Source organism: Phyllobates terribilis, unplaced genomic scaffold, assembly GCF_046119375.1.
Source record: "Phyllobates terribilis strain yellow unplaced genomic scaffold, ASM4611937v1 Scaffold_5__5_contigs__length_657084704, whole genome shotgun sequence".
NCBI classification, from domain to species: Eukaryota; Metazoa; Chordata; class Amphibia; order Anura; family Dendrobatidae; genus Phyllobates; species Phyllobates terribilis.
Genome location: NW_027362765.1, coordinates 321,554,876 through 321,564,725, shown reverse-complemented (window position 1 = coordinate 321,564,725; position 9,850 = coordinate 321,554,876).

The window sequence follows — 9,850 nt, the reverse complement described above, 5'->3', positions numbered from 1 at the left end:
ACAGCTCTCTCCACACCAGTGTCCACCACAGCTCTCTCCACACCAGTGTCCAGTGTCCACCACCGCTCTCTCCACACTAGTGTCCACCACAGCACTCTGCACACCAGTGTCCACCACAGCTCTCTCCACACCAGTGTCCACCACAGCTCTCTCCACACCAGTGTCCACCACAGCTCTCTCCACACCAGTGTCCACCACAGCACTCTCCACACCAGTGTCCACCACCGCTCTCTCCACACCAGTGTCCACCACCGCTCTCTCCACACCAGTGTCCACCACAGCACTCTCCACACCAGTGTCCACCACAGCTCTCTCCACACCAGTGTCCACCACCGCTCTCTCCACACCAGTGTCCACCACCGCTCTCTCCACACCAGTGTCCACCACCGCTCTCTCCACACCAGTGTCCACCACCGCTGTCTCCACACCAGTGTCCACCACCGCTCTCTCCACACCAGTGTCCACCACCGCTCTCTCCACACCAGTGTCCACCACCGCTCTCTCCACACCAGTGTCCACCACAGCTCTCTCCACACCAGTGTCCACCACAGCTCTCTCCATACCAGTGTCCACCACCGCTCTCTCCACACCAGTGTCCACCACCGCTCTCTCCACACCAGTGTCCACCACCGCTCTCTCCATACCAGTGTCCACCACCGCTCTCACCACAGCAGCATGTCCACCACCGCTCTCTCCACACCAGGGTTCACCACAGCTCTCACCACAGCAGCGTGTCCACCACAGCTCTCTCCACACCAGTGTCCACCACAGCTCTCTCCACACCACTGTCCACCACAGCTCTCTCCACACCAGTGTCCACCACAGCTCTCTCCACACCAGTGTCCACCACAGCTCTCTCCACACCAGTGTCCACCACAGCTCTCTCCACAAAAGTGTCCACCACAGCTCTCTCCACACCAGTGTCCACCACCGCTCTCTCCACACCAGTGTCCACCACCGCTCTCTCCACACCAGTGTCCACCACCGCTCTCTCCACACCAGTGTCCACCACCGCTCTCTCCACACCAGTGTCCACCACCGCTCTCTCCACACCAGTGTCCAGCACAGCTCTCTCCACACCAATGTCCACCACAGCTCTCTCCACACCAGTGTCCACCACAGCTCTCACCACAGCAGCGTGTCCACCACAGCTCTCTCCACACCAGTGTCCACCACAGCTCTCTCCACACCAGTGTCCAGTGTCCACCACCGCTCTCTCCACACTAGTGTCCACCACAGCACTCTCCACACCAGTGTCCACCACAGCTCTCTCCACACCAGTGTCCACCACAGCTCTCTCCACACCAGTGTCCACCACCGCTCTCTCCACACCAGTGTCCACCACCGCTCTCTCCACACCAGTGTCCACCACCGCTCTCTCCACACCAGTGTCCACTACCGCTCTCTCCACACCAGTGTCCACCACAGCTCTCTCCACACCAGTGTCAACCACCGCTCTCTCCACACCAGTGTCCACCACCGCTCTCTCCACACCAGTGTCCACCACAGCACTTTCCACACCAGTGTCCACCACAGCTCTCTCCACAGCAGCGTGTCCACCACAGCTCTCTCCACACCAGTGTCCACCACCGCTCTCTCCACACCAGTGTCCACCACCGCTCTCTCCACACCAGTGTCCACCACCGCTCTCTCCACACCAGTGTCCACCACCGCTCTCTCCACACCAGTGTTCACCACAGCTCTCACCACACCAGTGTCCACCACAGCTCTCTCCACACCAGTGTCCACCACCGCTCTCTCCACACCAGTGTCCACCACAGCACTCTCCAGACCAGTGTCCACCACAGCTCTCTCCACACCAGTGTCCACCACAGCTCTCTCCACACCAGTGTCCACCACAGCTCTCTCCACACCAGTGTCCACCACAGCACTCTACACACCAGTGTCCACCACAGCTCTCTCCACAGCAGCGTGTCCACCACCGCTCTCTCATCACCAGTGTCCACCACCGCTCTCTCCACACCAGTGTCCACCACCGCTCTCTCCACACCAGTGTCCACCACCGCTCTCTCCACACCAGTGTCCACCACCGCTCTCTCCACACCAGTGTCCACCACCGCTCTCTCCACACCAGTGTTCACCACCGCTCTCACCACACCAGTGTCCACCACAGCTCTCTCCACACCAGTGTCCACCACCACTCTCTCCACACCAGTGTCCACCACAGCACTCTCCAGACCAGTGTCCACCACAGCTCTCTCCACACCAGTGTCCACCACAGCTCTCTCCACACCAGTGTCCACCACAGCTCTCTTCACACCAATGTTCAACACAGCTCTCACCACAGCAGCGTGTCCACCACAGCTCTCTCCACACCAGTGTCCACCACAGCTCTCTCCACAACAGTGTCCAGTGTCCACCACAGCACTCTCCACACCAGTGTCCACCACAGCTCTCTCCACACCAGTGTCCACCACAGCTCTCTCCACACCAGTGTCCACCACAACTCTCTCCACACCAGTGTCCACCACAGCTCTCTCCACACCAGTGTCCACCACAGCTCTCTCCACACCAGTGTCCACCACAGCTCTCTCCACACCAGTGTCCACCACAGCTCTCACCACAGCAGTGTCTACCACAGCACTCTCCACACCAGTGTCCACCACAGCTCTCTCCACACCAGTGTCCACCACAGCTCTCTCCACACCAGTGTCCACCACTGCTCTCTCCACACCAGTGTCCACCACAGCTCTCTCCACACCAGTGTTCACCACAGCTCTCACCACAGCAGCGTGTTCACCACAGCTCTCTCCACACCAGTGTTCACCACAGCTCTCTCCACACCAGTGTCCACCACAGCTCTCTCCACACCAGTGTCCACCACAGCTCTCTCCACACCAGTGTCCACCACAGCTCTCTCCACACCAGTGTCCACCACAGCTCTCTCCACACCAGTGTCCACCACAGCTCTCTCCACACCAGTGTCCACCACAGCTCTCTCCACACCAGTGTCCACCACAGCTCTCTCCACACCAGTGTCCACCACAGCTCTCTCCACACCAGTGTCCTCCACAGCTCTCTCCACACCATTGTCCACCACAGCTCTCTCCACACCAGTGTCCACCACAGCTCTCTCCACACCAGTGTCCACCACCGCTCTCTCCACACCAGTGTCCACCACCGCTCTCTCCACACCAGTGTCCACCACCGCTCTCTCCACACCAGTGTCCACCACCGCTCTCTCCACACCAGTGTCCACCACCTTTCTCTCCACACCAGTGTCCACCACAGCTCTCTCCACACCAGTGTCCAGTGTCCACCACCGCTCTCTCCACACTAGTGTCCACCACAGCTCTCTCCACAGCAGCGTGTCCTCCACAGCTCTCTCCACAGCAGAGTGTCCACCACAGCTCTCTCCACACCAGTGTCCACCACAGCTCTCTCCACACCAGTGTCCACCACCGCTCTCTCCACACCAGTGTCCACCACCGCTCTCTCCACACCAGTGTCCACCACCGCTCTCTCCACACCAGTGTCCACCACCGCTCTCTCCACACCAGTGTCCACCACCGCTCTCTCCACACCAGTGTCCACCACCGCTCTCTCCACACCAGTGGCCACCACCGCTCTCTCCACACCAGTGTCCACCACAGCTCTCTCCACACCAGTGTCCACCACCGCTCTCTCCACACCAGTGTCCACCACCGCTCTCTCCACACCAGTGTCCACCACCGCTCTCTCCACACCAGTGTCCTCCACAGCTCTCTCCACACCAGTGTCCACCACAGCTCTCTCCACACCAGTGTCCACCACAGCTCTCTCCACACCAGTGTCCACCACAGCTCTCTCCACACCAGTGTCCACCACAGCTCTCTCCACACCAGTGTCCACCACCGCTCTCTCCACACCAGTGTCCACCACCGCTCTCTCCACACCAGTGTCCACCACCGCTCTCTCCACACCAGTGTCCACCACCGCTCTCTCCACACCAGTGTCCACCACCGCTCTCTCCACACCAGTGTCCACCACCGCTCTCTCCACACCAGTGTCCACCACCGCACTCTCCACACCAGTGTCCACCACAGCTCTCTCCACACCAGTGTCCACCACAGCTCTCTCCACACCAGTGTCCACCACCGCTCTCTCCACACCAGTGTCCACCACCGCTCTCTCCACACCAGTGTCCACCACCGCTCTCTCCACACCAGTGTCCACCACCGCTCTCTCCACACCAGTGTCCACCACCGCTCTCTCCACACCAGTGTCCACCACCGCTCTCTCCACACCAGTGTCCACCACCGCTCTCTCCACACCAGTGTCCACCACCGCTCTCTCCACACCAGTGTCCACCACCGCTCTCTCCACACCAGTGTCCACCACAGCTCTCTCCACACCAGTGTTCACCACAGCTCTCACCACAGCAGCGTGTCCACCACAGCTCTCTCCACACCAGTGTCCACCACAGCTCTCTCCACACCAGTGTCCAGTGTCCACCACCGCTCTCTCCACACTAGTGTCCACCACAGCTCTCTCCACAGCAGCGTGTCCTCCACAGCTCTCTCCACAGCAGCGTGTCCACCACCGCTCTCTCCACACCAGTGTCCACCACCGCTCTCTCCACACCAGTGTCCACCACCGCTCTCTCCACACCAGTGTCCACCACCGCTCTCTCCACACCAGTGTCCACCACCGCTCTCTCCACACCAGTGTCCACCACCGCTCTCTCCACACCAGTGTCCACCACCGCTCTCTCCACACCAGTGTCCACCACCGCTCTCTCCACACCAGTGTCCACCACCGCTCTCTGCACACCAGTGTCCACCACCGCTATCTCCACACCAGTGTCCACCACCGCCCTCTCCACACCAGTGTCCACCACAGCTCTCTCCACACCAGTGTCCACCACAGCTCTCTCCACACCAGTGTCCACCACAGCTCTCTCCACACCAGTGTCCACCACCGCTCTCTCCACACCAGTGTCCACCACCGCTCTCTCCACACCAGTGTCCACCACCGCTCTCTCCACACCAGTGTCCACCACCGCTCTCTCCACACCAGTGTCCACCACCGCTCTCTCCACACCAATGTCCACCACAGCTCTCTCCACACCAGTGTTCACCACTGCTCTCACCACATCAGCGTGTCAACCACAGCTCTCTCCACACCAGTGTCCACCACAGCTCTCTCCACACCAGTGTCCAGTGTCCACCACCGCTCTCTCCACACTAGTGTCCACCACAGCACTCTCCACACCAGTGTCCACCACAGCTCTCTCCACACCAGTGTCCACCACCGCTCTCTCCACACCAGTGTCCACCACCGCTCTCTCCACACCAGTGTCCACCACCGCTCTCTCCACAACAGTGTCCACCACCGCTGTCTCCACACCAGTGTCCAGTGTCCACCACCGCTCTCTCCACACTAGTGTCCACCACAGCACTCTCCACACCAGTGTCCACCACCGCTCTCTCCACACCAGTGTCCACCACCGCTCTCTCCACACCAGTGTCCACCACCGCTCTCTCCACACCAGTGTCCACCACCGCTCTCTCCACACCAGTGTCCACCACCGCTCTCTCCACACCAGTGTCCACCACCGCTCTCTCCACACCAGTGTCCACCACCGCTCTCTCCACACCAGTGTCCACCACCGCTCTCTCCACACCAGTGTCCACCACCGCTCTCTCCACACCAGTGTCCACCACCGCTCTCTCCACACCAGTGTCCACCACCGCTGTCTCCACACCAGTGTCCACCACCGCTCTCTCCACACCAGTGTCCACCACCGCTCTCTCCACACCAATGTCCACCACAGCTGTCTCCACACCCGTGTTCACCACAGCTCTCAACACATCAGCGTGTCCACCACAGCTCTCTCCACACCAGTGTCCACCACAGCTCTCTCCACACCAGTGTCCAGTGTCCACCACCGCTCTCTCCACACTAGTGTCCACCACAGCACTCTCCACACCAGTGTCCACCACAGCTCTCTCCACACCAGTGTCCACCACCGCTCTCTCCACACCAGTGTCCACCACCGCTCTCTCCACACCAGTGTCCACCACAGCTCTCTCCACACCAGTGTCCACCACCGCTCTCTCCACACCAGTGTCCAGTGTCCACCACTGCTCTCTCCACACTAGTGTCCACCACAGCACTCTCCACACCAGTGTCCACCACAGCTCTCTCCACACCAGTGTCCACCACCGCTCTCTCCACACCAGTGTCCACCACCGCTCTGTCCACACCAGTGTCCACCACCGCTCTCTCCACACCAGTGTTCACCACCGCTCTCTCCACACCAGTGTCCACCACCGCTCTCTCCACACCAGTGTCCAGCACCGCTCTCTCCACACCAGTGTCCACCACCGCTCTCTCCACACCAGTGTCCACCACCGCTCTCTCCACACCAGTGTCCACCACCGCTCTCTCCACACCAGTGTCCACCACCGCTCTCTCCACACCAGTGTCCACCACCGCTATCTCCACACCAGTGTCCACCACCGCTCTCTCCACACCAGTGTCCACCACCGCTCTCTCCACACCAGTGTCCACCACCGCTCTCTCCACACCAGTGTCCACCACCGCTCTCTCCACACCAGTGTCCACCACAGCTCTCTCCACACCAGTGTCCACCACCGCTCTCTCCACACCAGTGTCCACCACCGCTCTCTCCACACCAGTGTCCACCACCGCTCTCTCCACACCAGTGTCCACCACCGCTCTCTCCACACCAGTGTCCACCACAGCTCTCTCCACACCAGTGTCCACCACCGCTCTCTCCACACCAGTGTCCACCATCGCTCTCTCCACACCAGTGTCCACCACCGCTCTCTCCACACCAGTGTCCACCACCGCTCTCTCCACACCAGTGTCCACCACCGCTCTCTCCACACCAGTGTCCACCACCGCTCTCTCCACACCAATGTCCACCACAGCTCTCTCCACACCAGTGTTCACCACAGCTCTCACCACAGCAGCGTGTCCACCACAGCTCTCTCCACACCAGTGTCCAGTGTCTACCACTGCTCTCTCCACACTAGTGTCCACCACAGCACTCTCCACACCAGTGTCCACCACAGCTCTCTCCACACCAGTGTCCACCACAGCTCTCTCCACAAGAGTGTCCACCACCGCTCTCTCCACACCAGTGTCCACCACAGCACTCTCCACACCAGTGTCCACCACAGCACTCTCCACACCAGTGTCCAACACAGCTCTCTCCACACCACTGTCCACCACAGCTCTCTCCACACCAGTGTCCACCACAGCTCTCTCCACACCAGTGTCCACCACAGCTCTCTCCACACCAGTGTCCACCACAGCTCTCTCCACACCAGTGTCCACCACAGCTCTCTCCACACCAGTGTCCACCACCGCTCTCTCCACACCAGTGTCCACCACCGCTCTCTCCACACCAGTGTCCACCACCGCTCTCTCCACACCAGTGTCCACCACCGCTCTCTCCACACCAGTGTCCACCACCGCTCTCTCCACACCAGTGTCCACCACCGCTCTCTCCACACCAGTGTCCACCACCGCTCTCTCCACACCAGTGTCCACCACCGCTCTCTCCACACCAGTGTCCACCACATCACTCTCCACACCAGTGTCCACCACAGCACTCTCCACACCAGTGTCCACCACAGCTCTCTCCACACCAGTGTCCACCACAGCTCCCTCCACACCAGTGTCCACCACAGCTCCCTCCACACCAGTGTCCACCACAGCTCTCACCACAGCAGCATGTCCACCACAGCTCTCTCCACACCAGTGTCCACCACAGCTCTCTCCACACCAGTGTCCACCACAGCTCTCTCCAAACCAGTGTCCACCACAGCTCTCTCCACACCAGTGTCCACCACAGCTCTCTCCACACCAGTGTCCACCACAGCTATCTCCACACCAGTGTCCACCACCGCTCTCTCCACACCAGTGTCCAGTGTCCACCACCGCTCTCTCCACACCAGTGTCCAGTGTCCAACACCGCTCTCTCCACACCAGTGTCCAGTGTCCACCACCGCTCTCTCCACACCAGTGTCCACCACAGCACTCTCCACACCAGTGTCCACCACAGCTCTCTCCACACCAGTGTCCACCACAGCTCTCTCCACACCAGTGTCCACCACAGCTCTCTCCACACCAGTGTCCACCACAGCTCTCTCCACACCAGTGTCCACCACAGCTCTCTCCACACCAGTGTCCACCACCGCTCTCTCCACACCAGTGTCCACCACCGCTCTCTCCACACCAGTGTCCACCACCGCTCTCTCCACACCAGTGTCCACCACCGCTCTCTCCACACCAGTGTCCACCACCGCTCTCTCCACACCAGTGTCCACCACCGCTCTCTCCACACCAGTGTCCACCACCGCTCTCTCCACACCAGTGTCCACCACAGCACTCTCCACACCAGTGTCCACCACAGCACTCTCCACACCAGTGTCCACCACAGCACTCTCCACACCAGTGTCCACCACAGCTCTCTCCACAGCAGCGTGTCCACCACAGCTCTCTCCACAGCAGCGTGTCCACCACAGCTCTCTCCACACCAGTGTCCACCACAGCTCTCTCCACACCAGTGTCCACCACAGCTCTCTCAACACCAGTGTCCACCACAGCTATCTCCACACCAGTGTCCACCACAGCTCTCTCCACACCAGTGTCCACCACAGCTCTCTCCACACCAGTGTCCACCACAGCTCTCACCACAGCAGCGTGTCCACCACAGCTCTCTCCACACCAGTGTCCACCACAGCTCTCTCCACAACAGTGTCCAGTGTCCACCACAGCACTCTCCACACTAGTGTCCACCACAGCTCTCTCCACACCAGTGTCCACCACAGCTCTCTCCACACCAGTGTCCACCACAGCTCTCTCCACACCAGTGTCCACCACAGCTCTCTCCACACCAGTGTCCACCACAGCTCTCTCCACACCAGTGTCCACCACCGCTCTCTCCACACCAGTGTCCACCACCGCTCTCTCCACACCAGTGTCCACCACAGCTCTCTCCACACCAGTGTCCACCACCGCTCTCTCCACACCAGTGTCCACCACCGCTCTCTCCACACCAGTGTCCACCACCGCTCTCTCCACACCAGTGTCCACCACCGCTCTCACCACAGCAGCGTGTCCACCACAGCTCTCTCCACACCAGGGTTCACCACAGCTCTCACCACAGCAGCGTGTCCACCACAGCTCTCTCCACACCAGTGTCCACCACAGCTCTCTCCACACCAGTGTCCACCACAGCTCTCTCCACACCAGTGTCCACCACAGCTCTCTCCACACCAGTGTCCACCACCGCTCTCTCCACACCAGTGTCCACCACCGCTCTCTCCACACCAATGTCCACCACAGCTCTCTCCACACCAGTGTCCACCACAGCTCTCACCACAGCAGCGTGTCCACCACAGCTCTCTCCACACCAGTGTCCAGTGTCCACCAAAGCACTCTCCACACCAGTGTCCACCACAGCTCTCTCCACACCAGTGTCCACCACAGCTGACTCCACACCAGTGTCCACCACCGCTCTCTCCACACCAGTGTCCACCACCGCTCTCTCCACACCAGTGTCCACCACAGCACTCTCCACACCAGTGTCCACCACAGCTCTCTCCACACCAGTGTCCACCACAGCTCTCTCCACACCAGTGTCCACCACAGCTCTCTCCACACCAGTGTCCACCACAGCTCGCTCCACACCAGTGTCCACCACCGCTCGCTCCACACCAGTGTCCACCACCGCTCTCTCCACACCAGTGTCCACCACCGCTCTCTCCACACCAGTGTCCACCACCGCACTCTCCACACCAGTGTCCACCACCGCACTCTCCACACCAGTGTCCACCACCGCACTCTCCACACCAGTGTCCACCACAGCACT